Source organism: Sorghum bicolor, chromosome 5 (assembly GCF_000003195.3).
Source record: "Sorghum bicolor cultivar BTx623 chromosome 5, Sorghum_bicolor_NCBIv3, whole genome shotgun sequence".
In the NCBI taxonomy this organism is placed as follows: Eukaryota; Viridiplantae; Streptophyta; class Magnoliopsida; order Poales; family Poaceae; genus Sorghum; species Sorghum bicolor.
Genome location: NC_012874.2, coordinates 70826530 through 70846025, shown reverse-complemented (window position 1 = coordinate 70846025; position 19496 = coordinate 70826530). Strand labels below are relative to the sequence as shown.

Genomic DNA, 19496 nt, shown 5'->3' with positions numbered 1-19496 from the left:
GAAGGTTGACAAAAAAAATGACATTTTTGAATTTGAGATAGCAATACTGTTGGACCATATTTTCTCCCCTAAAAAAGAATTCAAACCAGACATCACGACTCTTAAGTTGCTCAAAGCCTACTCAATAACACATATGCCTTCTATCCTGATCTGCTCAAGTGAAGCCTATTGGAAAAAATATACAAATATGAAAAACTCCAAAACTCAACAACCATAAGTCTGAATTCCTATAGTGTTGTTCATGGCAGTGGCTAGGGAGTGGCGGAAGCAATTCCACAACGAGCATGGGTGTGAGATTACCGGTATCTTGACCTCGCGGTGCTTGTCCGACGACCAGCAGTATTGTGCAGCCTCGGCCTATGTCGCAATGTTCTATGGTTCATCAAATCCGCCTGAAGCCAAGCAAATCTGGAAAAGATGTCCTCCCATGAGTCAAAAAATTCTTTTGGCTGGTGATGCATGGACGTTGTTGTACTACTGCTAGGAGACATTGTCATGGGTTGCAGAGCACTAAAGACTGCATCATCTATGACCAGGCGCCGGAAGCTATGGATCACCTTCTGCTGTGTAGTGTTTACAGTAGAGAAATTTGGGCAACAATCATAAGGAAGTAAACATTGTATCTTCCCCTTCCCTGGTAAGCAGAAAAACAAACATGAAACAAAAATTTTACAGATACATACTAAAAGGCAGACAAATTCATATCAACTGTAGACAAAGCAAGTATACTGACCATCATTTATATAATGTGTACTGTGGTGGTTGTGCAGCCATGAGCCCATGATAGCAACAGATAGGGGGTAATTTAAGCTAAATATATGTTGTAGTGTGCATGTCAGCTGAACCTTGAATGTTACGACAACTTAACTGAGAATTGTCAGCACGCTTAAGCTAAACTGTGGAATGACAAAGAATCCAATCTAAAATGTACCCCTAGCGCTCACCAATAAATAATCCACCAAGAAGCAAATTTACTATCTAGAATGACAACGTTCAAAAATTAAAAACATGCCCTAAAACTGCAGTACTAAAATAAAGAAAAATTAAACAAATTGCAGAAATACACATATTATTAGAATTGAAGAGAAAAATAGTATTGCTGCCACATAGTCCTTGTTCATTACAACCAATGGCTGACCCCTAATGCCCGGATAAATCTGGCTTTCCCATAAAGAAGCAGACGAGTTGCTCTCTCTTGAGAGAAAGGAGATCCTCAGGAATTGCTTGTGCAGCTGCCCAAACGGCCATAAGGCAAATTAAACAATTGGTATCTAGTATCTTCTAACTATGCAAGTAGCAGAAGAATTTGCTTTCTTCCCAAAATCAACACAGGGAAAATGGCATGCCAAACAGAGTTGTACATGAAATCGACACAAGTCTACGTGTTCATGAAATATTGAATGTGACTAAACTTATGTTTCCCTGTACAAATACACCAGTCTTGGAAATGAGAATAGGAGATAGCTTTTTAAAACTATCATAATTCATAAGTCCCAATTGACAAGAATTAACTGGATGATTGATACTTGCTTTAACTGAGATGCTGCATTGCAGAAATGAAGCTGCCCAATAAAACTAAGAGCATGGAGCTAGCTAAACAGTCATAAGTAATAACTATATTTCACGGGGGCCGGAAGAGACACATTCTTGTCTCACCTATTAAAGCCAAAATGCAGCAGCTGCATACAGCTGCATGAGAGAATCTGCAAGCACCAGTTGCATGTCTTCTGATATCTCAACTTGCACTCCAATAAAAATATATTCCTGATTTTTCATGTCCTAGACTAAAATTATGGTAACAAAAATTACCAAGTTCTAAATTCTTGTGTAATCTAAATGCTACTGCATTTGCCCATCTAATACTGAAATCTATTAGATGGGCAAGTAAGAACTTTGACTCTACTTGTATATGTCTGAATGAAGTTTAGAAATGGCAAGTAAGAGTGTTTCTATTAGACATACAAACCCAAATTACTTGTTTACACATCTAGCAGAGGGCAAAAGTCACATTACATGGCCTGTTTAACTCATATTGTTTCTTTTCTAAGAAAACACCCATTACAATAATCAAGAATGCCGCTTGCTATCATGTAAAATATGTTGATACTATCATTTTACTATCTATTAAGTGCATCAATACAACTCAGAGAATGGCAAAACACTAAAAGCAATTTCACTTATTAAGCATTGCCTTCTTGTTTGTGTTTGCAGCCATAGGGGTAGAATTACAGAAGAAAATCCAAAGCCAAGGGGTCGTTTCAGAAGCCGCAGTCCAAGACCAAGGTAAGAAATAGCCTGCATATTTGAATCTTGACAATGACATAGTTGGTACTCCCTCTGTTCCCTTTGTGTATGATGTTTCAAAATTGCATGCACTGAAGGAAAAGCTAGCTATGACCTCATGCCCTTATTGACTTTGTGAATCTTGCTGCGTACTAAATTTGTTTGTCTCCCAAACTGCTCATGTTTAGGCTTATTAACCAATAAACAAAGAAAAGTGTTGCTTGCACTAAATGGAATAGGCACACTTCACTACTTTAGTAGAGATGTACTCCTAGTTGTCTCGTTTAACTGCTACAATGCCAAATAAAGAGGATTAAAGGAATACTATTCCACTATAAAATATGAAATGAAAATGAATGTATGCTGCACATATTACCTTTGTGATAGGCTATAGCATACAAGGGCCCCTGCAAAATGGTGTTGTGTTTCATGGTTATTGCTCAAGTGCCCAAATGGTACCACGAAGGCACCAAATTAGACCTATACAATATAACTTAAGAAATTTTCAGCTGGGATGATAGCTCTGTTACTCATAGTACTAAAATTGGTATAGTATTTCAAATGAATTATCTTTATTTTTAATATGAGTGCTAGCCATTTGTGAAGGTATCGAGAGGATTATCAGGACAGAGACTATAGAAGGCGAAACCAGAGCAGAAGTAGGGAGCGATATGAACAAGACAGGTACAGAGATGGTGATCATCGCCGCCATCGGACTCGCAGTATTAGTCCTGATTACCGTACACCATCCTGTTGCCGTTTGGTTGAAGTCATGCATCTGTAACCAAAACAAACAGCAGTTTACACTAAGCAGCAGCATTATAAAAAAATGGTAACTGAACTTCACAACTGTTTTTATAAAAAAAAAAAGAACCAAGAGAAGTATGAACAATAACAACTGAGAGACATGGACAGAGCATCTTATACCGATCCCAACTTGCTGGATGCTGAAATGCGGGAGAAATTGGAGATCCCCCGTCGGCTGCATCCCACCAAACAGGAGAAGCACTGGTGAAGCTTCTGCCATAGATCGGGGACGAATCAGCTGTTGCCGTGCCAAATCCAACCATGGTGGAAGCCGCCGCCGCCGCCGCACCAAATCCGGTCTGGGAGGAAGCCGCCGTCGCCGCCACACCAAATCTGGCCTAGGAGGAAGCCGCTGCCGCCGCCGCTGCGCGAAATCCGGCCTGGGAGCCCGCGCTTGCGCGTGCGGAGGCCGAGGCGGAGGCGAGACGACGTTCCGGTGCGTTGCTACGGGTTACGGAGCTGGACGGCGTGCGTCGGGGAGCTGCGCGGCGGCGGTTGGACTGGCGTGCGTCCGGCGGATGATATCGTGGTGGAGCTGGACGTGCGGAGGCCTGCGTTGCGGAGGCAGAGCTGCGCGGCGGCGGTTGGCGTGGTGGAGCTGGACGTGCGGACCGGGAGAGGAAGGGCGTTGCGGGAAGGGATACGGAGAGGCAGTCCGATGAAACGCGGAGACGATAACATGTGGCTCTTTTTAGTTGTAGAGATATGTCAAGATTATCACTTTGTCGTTCTGCCATTTTGCCATTTTGTTTTTGCACTGTCGCCAAACATTATGTGCCATGAAACACCTTTTTTTTTTCTTGCAAGAGAGTTTTCTTTGGGTCAAAACTAAGAAAGTACACTTACCAGGAGGCCCATCTTGAGCATCGGCAGCAGTTGCTGTCTTTCACCAGCGAGGAGGCCCAGCTCCACCATCGGCTTGATAACGGGCTGGGTCAGCTGGTGAAAGACGACAATCAGATTTACTATTTTATGTAATTTACTATAATTTTATAAATATTCAGTTGAAATAAATAAAAATGAAAAAGATAAAACTGTCTTTAAAACCGTTTATAACCATGTGAGAGATGTAATATGCACGGTTTCAAAAGTTGAGGGATGTATTTTACCCAATTTTAAAGTTTAGAGATGAAAAGCAGACTTCGTGAAAGTTGAAGAGTGGACTTCTTTCTAAGCTCGGGGTTTCCATTCCTGCCGCTCAGCTTTGGGCTCGGGGCTAGTGGATTGTGGCCCGAAGAGAGAAACAAGTTTTTTAAACCCTGTTTTTTAAAATAATTTGAAGTATTTTGAATCTAGTTTTGATATAAAAATAAATTTTTTTTGAAACTTACGGTTTCAAGAGTTATTCTTGTTTTTGACATATGCAACTACTTTGAGGAATTAAATACCTTTTTTTATTTTATTGGGAAATTAGTCAATACACATTTTCAAACATTTTTAGAACACAAAAGTGAACTTGTTTTTAAACTTATTTTTGATAAATAATTTGTATCTTTATTTTATGAAAATATAAAAAAACCTATTCAATACTTAATCAAATTTCCTAAATCCATTTTCCACATACCAAGAATTAATGCAACGGCAGCAAATGCAAGTATGCAACAAACACTTAAATTAACATTGTGATTTCTTTTTACCAATTTACATCTCTTTCATTTGTTAATTGAAAACAACTTAAATAAATCATGGAAAATTTTAGAAAATTAACAAAATAATTTGATTCATTTAGTGGTTTGTAGTCACATCCCAATATGAAAATTTTTAGGTGCGACACGTGTGCTACCATCTAGACCTACTACGTGTACAACACACCATAATCACTGTCGGTGGGAAATACAACGACCACTTGGTAGTTGAAGACATGTGCCTTTTCTTTTCGGCCGTACTTTTTCGGCTAGTCAGCAGTGTTTTTCTCTTATAATAAATCAACCAACAGTAATTTTAGTCTTAACTTTTCATACCAGCGAACAAGCAGAGCAGTGTTTTTTCTTATAATAAATCAGCCAATAGTAATTTTAGTCTTAACTTTTCAGACTAGCGTGTGCTTTGTTAACTGACTTAAAAGCGTCACCCGGTTTCATGGAACTAAGTCCTTTAGTTTTACTAGAGAGCATACATATCCCGCTTTCAGTCAGAGTCCGAGACCGAGCTATGTTGTGCGCGCTCGCCACCAAAAATTATTTCAGAGCCGTACTCGAGCTAGAACAAAAGAATTAGCATACATGTGAATATGATAAAAAAGCCTGAATGCATTTGGAAATAGTTTAGGTTCTCAATGCAAAATCATTTTTAATAGTTTTTTTTATCATGTTTTGAAAATGATCAAATCCTTCATAGTAGACGTGAAAAAAAACATGGCCTCTCATGCAACGCACGGGCATTTATCTATGTCTATATCTATATCTATATTAAAAAAGCTCTAACATAAACATCTACCTGGTGATATAAAAAACATATACTATCCGATCACAAAAACTACCAAAAAACTATAACAAATACTCCCTCCATATCCATAAAGGAAGTCGTTTGAGAATATAAATTATGAATAGCTTTGAAGTTGTTGAGTTTGAAAATATGAAAACCATATAAATAAATTTATCTTAAAAAATACTTTCATAAAGATATACATATACAACTTTTTGAAAATACATACACCAGTTTTTATATTTATGGAGATGACGTTTGGTTCATTGCTCCTTTATTGCAAGCTACCTCTATGGTCTATCCCTAATTCAATTGCTACATATATTTATATTTATACTTACATCTATATCTATATCTATATCTATATCTATATCTATATCTATATCTATGCCTAATATGACATCCATCAAATGATATTCTCGAACGACAAATGGCGTATTTGACCGTTCACTTGGAAGTATATATAGAAATGAAAGACACCGCGCACCCGAGGCACACGACGATATATATATAAAAAGACATGCTGACTTGTTACATTACATTCATGGAATTACTATTGTTTTCAACGATGGGCAGCATGCTCGTTATTTGCATTGGTCGCAGCATTGCAGTGAAGAGCATGCATGCCGGAATGCCGGCCGACGACCGGCTGTCACCAGCCGCCGCCGTCAGGCGTCCGCCGGGATGGCTTGTGTGTTTTCCTGACGGTGCAGCAGCACTTGGGAGGGTTGATACTGTTCTTGCCACTGTTCGCCTAAACGGCCGTTTAGACCGTTTAAACGCCGTGTAAACGCTACACAATGATACACCGTTTCCGTTTAATCATATGTTTAGTCCGTTTAATTGACCGTTTAGCCCGTTTAATGGACTGTTTAGCCCAAATAATGGCTAAACGGTAGGTGACCGACTGTTTACCGTTTAGCGTTTAGGAAAACATTGGTTCTTGCAAGTCATGGTGATCCACGTGTGCTGGTACTTGCGCGTGCATACCTGCTCGCACACGTGGTCCATGCACTTTGGACGCATCGGGCTGCAAATCTCCTCCGTAGTATCATCTGCAAGCCGTCATGCAGAGGTATAAATATGGGTAACAAATTTGACTAACTTCGTGTTGACGCCGAAAATCGCTCCTCGGATCAAGCACACCACCGGTGGGATTTAGACGCTCTTGAGGTTGCTTGAAGCACCTGCAACAACGGTAACAACGCAGCGTGACCGGCAAATCGCACTACTACAGTCAGGGACAGTAAGAGCGGCTAAATAAGCTCTGTAAGGGCGGTTGGTCTAGCCGCCCTTATGCAAACGCTCTTACAGTGGATTCCACAATAAGGGCGGTTCAACACCAGCCGCCCTTACAGTGGTCCACTGTAAGGGCGGCTGGAAACACCAGCCGCCCTTACTAGTAACCACTGTAAGAGCGGCTGGTGTTTCCAACCGCCCTTACTGTAAGCATTAGTAAGGGCGGCTGATGTTCCAGCCGCCCCTATTGTCTACATTTGTAAGGGCGGCTCAATCTAGAGCCGCCCTTACGGTTAATTTTCAGCAAAAAAAATAAAAATTACAATATAAAATAGGACAGTCAGCGTGCTCCCCCACACACACATATATATATATATATATATATATAGGAGCGCGTGCGCACATATATATATATATATATATATATATATATGGTAAATTTTTCCTACTCCTTAGGAGTAGTTACTCCCTCTCCTCTTTGGCACACACGAGAGGTGAGATGCCACTAGCTAATGGGTTAAAAAACTTGACCCGTTTACATGATACGTGTATTCGTGAATAAAAAATCAGCGTACCGATCGGAGGATAATTGGCGTGGAAAGCGGATCAAGCTCACGCTTGGTTGAGCGTGGAAATCGGATCAAGCTCATGCATGCACACATCATGGCTACCATTTATAATTTCTCATTTTTCTCTCCTCGCATCACTCCAGGACGGGGCGGCGGTTGCGCCGAGCTCTCGTCACTTCCACTAGCTGTTGTGATGTGGCGAGCCCTCCCCACCTCCCGGCGATGTTGACGACGATGGCGCAGGGCCCCTCCACCACCGGCGAGCATCACGCAGGGGCGGCAGCGCGGTCCTCTTTGCCACTAGCAAGCCTCACGCAGGGGCCATGGTGCCCCCGTCCTCTGCCGTGGCGCCGCCGTACGTCTAGCTTCACGGCGAGGGCAGCAGCACTGGTACGGCTCCGTTCGCATCGGCAACGAGGCCACTAATTGCAAATCCAGATCGATGGCTACAACTCCCCCATGTTGCCGTACCTTGCTGAGTTGTTGCAACTCCACACGGTGCCGCGACGACATCGTCTCAGCGAGGGCACTTGTTGCTGCTCCCTTCCATCCACAGTGACCGCTCGGCGACAGCCATGGCAATTGGCTGGTGATTCTCATGAGTGCGAGTGTGGCACGATTTGAGTCGTATCTATTTTCTTTGTGAATTCCAATGCTTCGTCTCTCTATTTCTTAAAGCATTTTGTGGTGAAAATTGTTCCCAACAAATGCGATGTTGCTCACGAGTGGCACAGATGTGGATGAGTGCGTACAAATGCCAGGAACGACAGTTGCTAGATTTGTTCTTTCTGATCGTTTTTGTTTGTACAGAGTATAAATGAGTTTGGTTGATTTTGGCTCAAAAATTCATGTGTAATGTACATACTCTTCTCTTAATGTGTATACTCGTCGCCATGGAAATATGTGCATAGTCATACTTCATTGTGATACATATACCAGAGTATATGAATACAGTACACGTGAATGTATGCACATGTACTCTGATCGTCTGGTTTTAAGTATGCACTTATACTATCTTAATCTAGCGTATGCGTGCATACTTTATTTGGAAAAGTATGTATGAATACTCTATTCTAAAAAGTATCTATAAATACTACATGCCAAAAAAATATGTATAAATACTCTATTCTAAGAAGTATGTATATATACTCCATACTCCATTTTTAAAAGTATATATAAATACTCTATTGTAAAAAGTATGTCTATATACTTCATTTCAAAAAGTATGGACAGATACTCATAAACGAGCAAGCTCAATCTAGATAGGATAACCATGGTAAGCTAGAATCACGGCGACCGTACAACGTATATAATAATTAATTAAGTTTGTTAAATATACTGCTGCATGTATCCCTCACAGTATCCACTACCCGTTATGGCCAGTGGTGTTAACGCAGCTGTAGTACAAAACAGATAGGGAGTAACTACTCCCGGGAGTATAGAAAATGCACCCTATATATATATATATATATATATATATATATATATATATATATATATATATATATATATATATATATATATATATATATAGTTACTTTCATCTATGTATCTCTAGATTTAAGGTGTATATGACCGGACGAAATATATATAGACAAAGTATATGATCATACTAGACCATCTAGAGTGATATGTATGTTAAGTATGCATACATACATAGAGTATATGGTTATACTTATTGTATATAATATAGTAGTGGCATTTTAGTAATATATTTAAAATATAATTTTTTTTGAAAAATTTTCGCGTGGTAAGATCCTGAGTATCTTGATATGAGTATATAAACATACTCAAACTGATAAACAAGTATGAATACATACACAATGTAGTTTATGAAGATGAGAGTAACTACACGTACGTGTACAAAGGAATTTCCCTATATATATATATATATATATATATATATATATATATTCCAAATCTAATCTAACCACAGCATAGCATATATAATATTAAATCTGAGCACATCACATCACAAACATCAAATTCAAGTTCCATCATCAAATTTACAAATTCAAAAGTTCTATCATAACAAGTTCCACAAGTTTGTCAAATCCACAAGTTCCACTCTTTCTATAGATCTAAAAATCCATGAAGAAATCTAATATACTAGCTAGCTAGAACTGCAATCAAAATCCATCACCGAAGAGCAAGAAATAAGATCCTTGCCTTACAAGTTCAGGCTTATAGAAGATCAATGGTGTCCTCGTTCTACATCTGGCTTAGCTCTAGCAACAACAAATCTTTGGGTTCCTGTGTTGAGAGGTGCAAAGAAATGAGAACTTCACAACATACTTCAAGCGACCAAATCTTGCTGGCAGTACACAGTTATCTCTTAAAAATCAAAACTTGTCTCTTAAAAATCAAAACTAGGTTGCAAGGAGGGTATATATTGTTCAGAACAAGAATCAAGTACAAGTGCATTCTAATTAATTTAATTATGAGACAATTAGCAAAATATATTCATTATGCAGAGAAACAGTGAGAGGAAAGCAATTAATAGAAAACTAATTTACTACTTATGAATCCAGTAGGTATACCTCAAAGAAACATGTGTCAAAAAATAGCAAGCACATAGGAAGCAGTGAAATACCTGACGATAGGCGCTGGTTCGTTGTTAGACCTCTACGACATGCATATACATCCAATACTATCTGCCAAATGATAGTACTTCAGCAGATAATCCATCCTTTCTAGATATGCCAGAACTACACGCTCAACAAGTTCCATGCAGCATAGTTATTAGGACCGGACCAGAAATCGAACGGGTCACAAATACTTTGAACCGGTATATATAAATATGATATAATTAAAAATTAAGCATTGAACTAATATGTATATATATATGATATAATTTAATAATTGACAGATGGAACGATATAATTTAATTCACAGCTGCAAGGTGCATACATCATGTAAATATAGAATGACATGATCTCAAATTTAAAATACAAAGTGCGTGATAAACTGATAACGTAAGGTTCACATTTCACTTCACACACAGTAAGACAAGTTATCATTAGCAATGGTCATATAATTGAAATTGTTAAACTTAATTATAAAATTAATCAGATCTGGACATTTCTAATATTCTATAGCACTAATCATACTAGCAGAGAGCTATAGAAAATCTAAGAATTATAACTTGAAAGCTCAGGCTCAGAAGCTTACTAGTAGGCAGTAGCCATGTTCTTGTTATTGCTTGATTTGCTTCTAGTGGAGCCATGTAGCACTAGCAGTAAAGGAGCAGCAGCAGTGGAGCCAAGGCTCAGAGCCTCACAGGCTCGAACGCCAGCCTGTATGTGCTGCCGTGCTGGAGCAGGACCAGGACCAGAACACACACACACACACACATACAGATGGGATTCAGAAATGCTCCATCCCAGACTACCAGAAATTGCAGTATCAATTTTAAAGACCAGAAGATACCTAAAAACAAAAATAAAGGCAAAATCAAAGAGCAATTGCAGTATCATTAGAAAATAATTGTCTTCTCACCCACATAGCTACTAGCCACTGTGTCAGAAGGTGTCCTGAGATTGTTTCGAGGTTTCATCTTCTGATATGCAAAGAAAAAGGCAGCATGGCACAACAACCCGCCCACCGATGCTTGCTAGCTTGAGGAAGTGGCCACCACTCCAGCCTGCTGCACATGCTCTGCAGATCGACAGAGATGGCACAACTGCAGATTAACGGACAATTGAACAAGCTTTGTCAAATTAAAAGAAAACTAGAGAAGCAGCCAATCTATTGCTCGTAACTACAAGAGGAATGACATCGGTTTCCGGATCTCAGGACCACAGCGTGTGTAGGTATCACGCACCTGCCGGTAATGGACTTGGGAGACTTCGTAGATGCTGCGGTCGTGCTGCCTGGGAGGGAGGGTCAGGAGTTGTGTCACGGCTGACCGGAGTTGCGCTCGCCACGATCGCCGTCACGGGCTTCTCCCGTTTAGCGCGGTTACCCCCTCACGCTGAGGTCGAGGTCATGCCCACGCAGCGCCCACCGCCATGGCCAGGGCTGAGACCGAGGCTAGTGTAGAGGTTCGCTGATGGTGGAGACCTGGACGCGCACTCGCCGTTGGTGGAGATCTCGGAAGAGGGCACGGCGTGGAGGGGAAGAGGGAGCGAGAGAGTGCATGGCGGCGGCCCATGAATCATATAATTTGTTGAGGGAATTCATAATTTTTTATTCTACTTCTAATTGGAACTATGTATAGAACTTTTTTTTTATAGAAAATAATTCCAAATGAAAAAGTCATAAGCAAAAAAATTGTAAAAATCATCAAGATCTATAAATTTTATTTTGGTCATTTCTCCATCGGACTTTGTATTTAAATTTTGAATTTCAAAAAGTAACAAGTTCAAACAAGATTTAGAAATAGCAAATGATTCCGGCTAAAAAAACTCATCACCAACAAAGTTGTACAACTCATATAGGTCTACAATTTTTATTTTGATTATTTCTTCATCGGACAAAATAGTAGTATCAACGTTGACAAAATATAAATTTCTCATAGTTTATGAAACTATATGAGAGATATGTCTATTTATGAACAGTATTATTACCACTTTATCGGATGAAATAATGAACAAAATAAAAATTGTAGATCTTGAAAAGTTCAACATCTTTTATGTTCATGAATTTTTCACTTAAATCATTTAGTGTTTTAAAATATTGTTTGAAGTTGTCATTTTTTGAAATTCGAAATTTGACCAAAATAATAGCTATTCGAACACAATAAATTAATAGAGAATGATTTTAGAAAATTGTAGAAAAAAGTATCGTCAAATTTGAAGTTAGTATGAGGAAGAAAAACTAGTTACAAGTTTTAGAGAGAAATTAAAAAGAAAAATAATGCTTGTTCATATGAAGTTAATATAGAAGGCGCTTTGTTGATAAAACCTGTTCACATGAAAATCATTGAATTCATATATAGCGATGGACGATCCAACTCAGTTACTTATATCTAGCAACGGATGATGCAACACAAAAGTAAAATACTTATAGCAACGGACGATCCATCGATGTATTAAAATTTAGCAACAGATGATCCGAGAGGCACCTTTAGCAACAATTTGTTCAACGCTAATTTTTATCTTTTGCAACAGAGGTCTGATGCTATTTTAGTGTTGTGGTGTAGTGGATTTGTATATAACTGATTACCATTTTTTGTCATCAAATTCCCGTACAATCTATAGGCTCAAATGTAAAATGTTATATTTCAAATTTAAACTGCAGGTGCATGGAATAATGCAATATAGTGTTTCAAAAAATATTATTCATGTTATTTTGTGTATATTCAGTCTCTATCCACAAACTTGCATCAAATTTTACGCATCTTCTTTACGTAATATGACGAGCGACTTGTTAGAAAAGTGTTTTTAAATTATATAAAATTCATATGAAGTCCGAAAATCACGAAACTTGTCAAGATAGAAAAGTGTTTCGATCTTGATGATATCTAACAACTTGGTATTCAAAATTTTTTCATTTTAAGTAATTTAGTTTGTCATTTGACCAAAACCCGTCTTGGATTTTATAGAAATGTGATTAGGATTGGCTCAAAATTATCCAAATGAAAAAATGGACAATATATAAAATGTAGATCTTGATGATCTCTAACAACTTTGTATTCAAAATTTTTTCATTTGAAGTCATCAAATGGGCCATTTGATCAAGTTTGACCAAAGTCAAAGCATTGGTTTTTACAAAAACACTCTTTGACCGAACCCTAGATGGTCTCAAATGGAAAAGTCATAAATACAAAGTTTGTTACACTCATCAAGTTCTACATTTTCTCTATTGGTCAACTTTTCATTTGGAAAAGTTTGACCATTGAATTTTTAATTTTCAGAGAATTCATAGCCACGCAGCAGTTTCGGAACCCTAGATGGTCTTGAATGAAAAAGTCATGAATACCAATATTGTTCCACTCATCAAAATCTACATTTCATATATAGACCATTTTTGGATTTGACAAAGTTTTGGGAAGGTGTAGTTGAAAATCCACAATTGACACATATAGTTTCATATAGTTTGTGTGAGTTTCAAGAATTGGTGGGTATTGTTAACTTAAACTTTCTCAAATGGAAAAGTTGTGTATATAAAAAGTTTAGATCTTGATGATATCTAATAACTTGGTATTCAAAATTTTTTCATTTTAAGTAATTTAGTTTGTCATTTGACCAAGTTTGACCAAAACCCATCTTGGATTTTATAGAAATGTGATTAGGATTGGCTCAAAATTATCCAAATGGAAAAATAGACAATATATAAAATGTAGATCTTGATGATCTCTAACAACTTTGTATTCAAATTTTTTTCATTTGAAGTCATCAAATGGGCCATTTGATCAAGTTTGACCAAAGTCAAAGCATTGGTTTTTACAAAAACACCCTTTGACCGAACCCTAGATGGTCCCAAATGGAAAAGTCATGAATACAAAGTTTGATACACTCATCAAGTTCTACATTTTCCCTAATGGTCAACTTTTCATTTGGAAAAGTTTGAACCATTGAATTTTTAATTTTCAGAGAATTCATAGCCACGCAGCGGTTTCGGAACCCTAGATGGTCTCGAATGGAAAAGTCATGAATACCAATATTGTTCCACTCATCAAAATCTACATTTCATATATAGACCATTTTTGCATTTGACAAAGTTTTGGGAAGGTGTAGTTGAAAATCCACAATTGACACATATAGTTTCATATAGTTTGTGTGAGTTTCAAGAATTGGTGGGTATTGTTAACTTAAACTTTCTCAAATGGAAAATTTGTGTATATAAAAAGTTTAGATCTTGATAATATCTAACAACTTAGTATTCAAAATTTTTTTATTTTAAGTAATTTAGTTTGTCATTTAACCAAGTTTGACCAAAACCCGTCTTGGATTTTATAGAAATGTGATTAGGATTGACTCAAAATTATCCAAATGGAAAAATGGACAATATATAAAATGTACATCTTGATGATCTCTAACAACTTTATATTTAAAATGTTTTCATTTGAAGTCATCAAATGGGCCATTTGATCAAGTTTGACCAAAGTCAAAGCATTGGTTTTTACAAAAACACCCTTTGACCGAACCCTAGATGGTCCCAAATGGAAAAGTCATGAATACAAAGTTTGATACACTCATCAAGTTCTACATTTTCTAAAATATAGTTTCATACAATTCTCAGAATTCGTACATTTTACAACACATACTATTAAACATGACTTTATGTTAAGCCGACACAACAGTGAACTTCTTGACGTATGACCCTTGGTTATGATCCTGCCGTAACCATGGAGTATCCTCATTGTTTAAGAGAATGCTTGGGTCTTTGTTGACTATGAAGGGTGGAATTCGATCATCCCTTTCGTAATCGCCTGACATGTCTGACTTGTCCTCAATTCCGACAATGTTTCTTTTCCTAGAAAGGACAATGTGGCGCTTTGGCTCATTGATGATTGAGTGGTCATCATTTTTTCCTCTCTTTGGTTTCGTAGACATATCTTTGACATAGAACACCTGACTCACGTCTGCAGCAAGGACGAATGGTTCGTCTTTGAACCCACTATTGTTAAGGTCCACGGTTGTCATCCCATACATGCTAGTTTTCGGAACCCTAGATGGTCTCAACTCGAAAAGTCATGAATACCAAGATTGGCCCACTCATTAAGATCTAGATTTTATACATAAGACATTTTTACATTTGACAAAGTGTTAAGAAAGTGTAGTTGTAAATCCACAAGTCTCACATATAGTTTCATAAAGTCTATGTGAGATTCAAGACTTTGTGTCTAGTGTTTACTAACACTTTCTCAAATGCAAAAATTAGCTATGTATTAAATATAGATCTTGATAAGTTCTAACACCCTTGTATTCAAAAGCTTTTCAATTGAGGTCATTTAGTGCCTTATTTGACCAAGTTTGACCAAGTCACATCTTGGATTTTTCAAACATATGACTAGAGTTTACTAAAACTTTTCTAAATGGTAATATGAACTACGTATGAAATGTAGATCTTGATGAGTTATAACACCTTTGTATTCAAAACTTTTTCATTTGATGTCATTTAGTGCCTCATTTGACCAAGTTTGACCAAGTCAAATCGTGGATTTTAACAAAAATACACTTTGACTAAACCCTAGATGGTCTCAACTACAAAAGTAATGAATACAAAGAATATCAAAATCATCAAGATCTACATTTGGTATAATTGTCAACTTTTTATTTGACAAAGTTTGAACCACTCGAATTTCGAATTTTGAAATTTTCACACCTACATGCTAGTTTCCGAAACCCTAGATGGTCTCAACTCGAAAAGTCATGAATACCAAGATTGATCCACTCATTAAGATCTACATTTTATACATAGGATATTTTTGCATTTGACAAAGTGTTAAGAAAGTGTAGCTAGGGATTGAGCCACCATATGACTAGTGTTTACTAACATTATATCAAATACAAAAATAAACTATGTAATAAATGTAGATCTTGATGAGTTATACAACCTTAGTATTCAAAAGTTTTTCATTTGAGATCTTTTAGCGTCTTATTTGACCAATTTTGTCTAAAACCACTGTAGGAGCGGCTGGTGATTGAGTCGCCCCTACACTAATCCACTGTAAGGGCGGTCGGTGATTTAGCCGCCCTTACTGTGACCTACCACTGTAAGGGCGGCTGATAACACTAGCCGCCCTTACAGTGGCCACTGTAAGGGCGGGTGACCAGTTGGGGCCCGCCCGAGTCACTGTAAGGGCGGCTCCAAAGCCAGCCGCCCCTACAGTGAAAGGAGGTGGCGTTCTCTTAGTGCTTTTTTCACGTAGTGTCGATCTAAAGATCGATAAGCCGGTGTAGAGCTCGTTGAAGACCACAGAAAACCCTAGAACCACCTCCGGAAGGATTCCGTCAGGAGGAAGCACGTAGGGGATCCTAGGACCAGCAAGGCCGCCTAGGATCGCCGACAATCTCGCCAGGAGAATTGTCGAACAGCAGGTAGAACAAGAGATTAGGATTAGGGCATAGATCGAAGAAGATATGTTGGCATTTGCCGTTGTGTTTGATCGATTGAGTTGGATGGGATTCAATCGGTCATGATATATATATATATATATATATATATATATATATAGAGAGAGAGAGAGAGAGAGAGAGAGAGAGAGGGTGGTCTTATCCCAGTAGAAAACCTCTCAAAATCTTATTTTCCAAGTTTCCCACGAGTTTGGTAAAGTTCGATTGGAATCCCGAAGTTTAGATCCAAACAGTTATCAGGTATGCCGGAAGTCGAGTTGGAAGTCGGGTTGGAACTTCCGACGTTTGTTAGAACTCCCGACGTAAGTCAGGTCTACCAGAAGTCGTGTCAGAACTTCCGACGTGAGCTAAAACTCTCTACGTGAGTCAGAACTCCCGACTCAGGTCGGAACTTCCAACAACGGAGCATCTTCTCGAGGGCGTAACTTCTTCATCCGGATTCCGAATTAGACGTTTCATATATGTTTTTTGATCGTCTCGACAAGAGGAACGCAATGCTGGAGTCAGTTCCACATTTTGACAACTTCACAAAATGGACAATTTTGGTTGTTAACACTTTGTTCCAAGTGTACCGGCCGGCATAGGTTGCTGTCATCAGGGCGCAAGCAAGACACGACCATGAGGACGACGAAGCAAGTAGCCTAAGCAATGAAGTCTTCTTCACACGGCCGGGTGCCAGGTGGCTTCTGTTTTGCGTGCTAGTTAATATAGTATAATGCCCGTGCTAACGCTACGGTGAAACATTAAACAAAACTCATTAAGATTCAATATTGTATAACCAAATATTTTTGTCACACTAAAATATATGAGTCTACAATAATACTGTTATAGAAAAACAATAAGCAAAACATAATTTTATCTCTAATTTGAAGAATAAACCAAACCATCCAAAATAAATCAAAAAGAAAATTAATCAACCTGTAATTTTAGCTTCAATCAGTGACCGATACAAAAGGATCACGTCTTGAACATGATGAATATTAGAATAATCTACATGTCAGTACTTTGTAAATAAAATAGTTCTGTGCTTACATGACAAACAAAGCAGTAAAGCACCTTAGTCCAATACAAGTTATCTTTAAGGCTTTCGTATGCAGCTTTGACAATACCCAGCTCTACCTGTTGAAAAGGAGTCAATTTTAGGCTGCAGCAGATGAACAAAAAGGAATTTTACCACAATTTTAACAATGGACAGACTAATGATGACAATGAGCTGGACCAAAAACCAACATCACATCAAGGATGAAAAAGGAGTATATCTCAACATATAATTCCAGATTGGTAGTAAATTATGTCATATTTGGTATATTATCATATTGGAAGCAGATAAAAAGTAACACCCCAAATAAAAATACGGAGTATGCAGAAAGTATACTACCTGTGCTAATGCTATGACAACACGTAATAGTGCAAATCAAACAACCAAAAGATGACATATGCAGTCCCGAAGAAGCAGATTTTAAGCCAATGTGTCACAACATGTATTAGTAATAAAACATAGATGAAATGTATTTAAAAAATTCACATAAAAACAAACAACTGAAAGAGTAGAACAGGAAGGTATTTTATTTCACTATTTAATAAAGAAAAAAAATCTAAAGTTGTGGACCATATTAAGTCCAAAGTTAATTCTATCCCCGCGGTTCTCGAAGCCTCATCCTAGCAGATAAAGAAAATTTACTACCAGATTTATCTTTCAGTGCTTCATCTTACCTTTTACCAAATTTTATCTCCAATAGGCTCCAAGCTTGTATGTTTGGTACTTGCTCCAAAAGGCTGCATTGCTTATATATTTGGTACTTGCTCATTGTTTGGCCAAAATCTTGTGTGTTCTTTAATTGCATGCCAATATACAGTCAGCACAATCTCATGTGTTTTGAGAGTCAAGAACAATCCAAGCCAATTACCTTTGCCTGAAACTCGCTAGTGGCAGAGGTTCCATCACTTCTCTAGCTTCTTCATCTTCCATCTCACACCAATTCTAGAAGTAGATAGCTACCAACTAAACCATTAAATCACATAATACTGTGTTCAGTTCCAACTAACTCCTAAGCACAGTGAAGTAACAACTCAATATGAATTGTTTAGATTAACATACCTGTTCATATACATATCAAGTTCAAGAAGAATCATGGTTGCGAGTGAACCACAACCAGATTGAGAAAACATAGTCATGCCAAATTTAAGTCACTCTTAAATGAAAAAAGTAAAGCCACACTTGAGAATGAAAATTTAAGTCATCATATTAATTGGCATCCAGGTAGCATCATTTAGTGCACAGTAATTGCACTCTCACTCAGAGATACTTCAAAAGAAATTAACAAGTTAACTCATCTAAAAATTAAGGGGATCACAGCTGCTGAAAATTACCTGCAACTTGCTTAAATTTTTTAACCACTATGAGTTGCAAATTTGTTCACATCCCAGAGAACATGAAAATGACAGGTACTGCTTGTTCCCAGCAAATACTCTGAATCATGAATCAGACAATTCCATCATATAGTGTATGAAAAATAAATAGATGGAATTCAGCAATTCGGTAGGGACAACATTAAAAAATTCTATTAACTTTGCAACCTGCAGTGCTTAAACATTCTAGATAAGTGCTGACCTTTGTTGCTACAAAAAGGGAAGCAACATAATAGAAATTTGGCTTACAAATTGTGCTTTCTCACTGGATGCTTGCTTTGATCTGCCATCCTCCTGTTGTTCTTTCTTTTCCTTTCCATAATTCTGCACAATCCATCTAAGAATTTCCATAAAACATAATTATTTGGTTTCTGCAACAAAGGATGGAAGCAAATATAAGAGTGTCCATGTGTGATCCTAGAGAATGAAAAAACTACCTACAACACTAAATTACAGAATAGGCTGAAATAACACTACTATATTACATAATGGACTAAAACAAAACTAATGGAGGAAGGTACAGTGGAGGGATCTCAGATCAAAGTGCCAGTGAATTTCCATCATTGATGCAGCAGAACAACACGAAGCGGAGCTGGAATCAGATAAGTGAGTACACACCTAAGGCCTTGTTTGGATGTAGTCGGATTCACATAAATCCACATGTGTTGAGGTGGATTAGAGTGGAATTTGAACTAAATTCCACTCCAATCCACACCAACACACATGGATTGAGGTGAATACG

General features: G+C 37.9%; 3 long non-coding RNA genes across 5 annotated transcripts; all 3 read right to left on the bottom strand.

The window, feature by feature from the left end:
- Nucleotides 6–3775, bottom strand: LOC110435550. 3 transcript variants are annotated; one of them, XR_002453288.1, is made up of 3 exons: nt 3211–3773; nt 734–3061; nt 6–634 (listed from the first exon to the last, which is right to left on the bottom strand). It is a non-coding gene; the product is annotated as an uncharacterized LOC110435550 (long non-coding RNA). The 3 variants fall into 3 exon arrangements; XR_002453287.1 differs by having other exon boundaries at nt 6–2571; nt 2660–3061; XR_002453286.1 differs by having other exon boundaries at nt 6–3061; nt 3211–3775.
- Nucleotides 9266–10663, bottom strand: LOC110435696. The gene is made up of 3 exons (XR_002453537.1): nt 10494–10663; nt 9916–10030; nt 9266–9575 (listed from the first exon to the last, which is right to left on the bottom strand). It is a non-coding gene; the product is annotated as an uncharacterized LOC110435696 (long non-coding RNA).
- LOC110435466 lies at nt 18053–19125 on the bottom strand. Its single transcript, XR_002453165.1, has 3 exons — nt 19004–19125; nt 18253–18815; nt 18053–18177 (listed from the first exon to the last, which is right to left on the bottom strand). It is a non-coding gene; the product is annotated as an uncharacterized LOC110435466 (long non-coding RNA).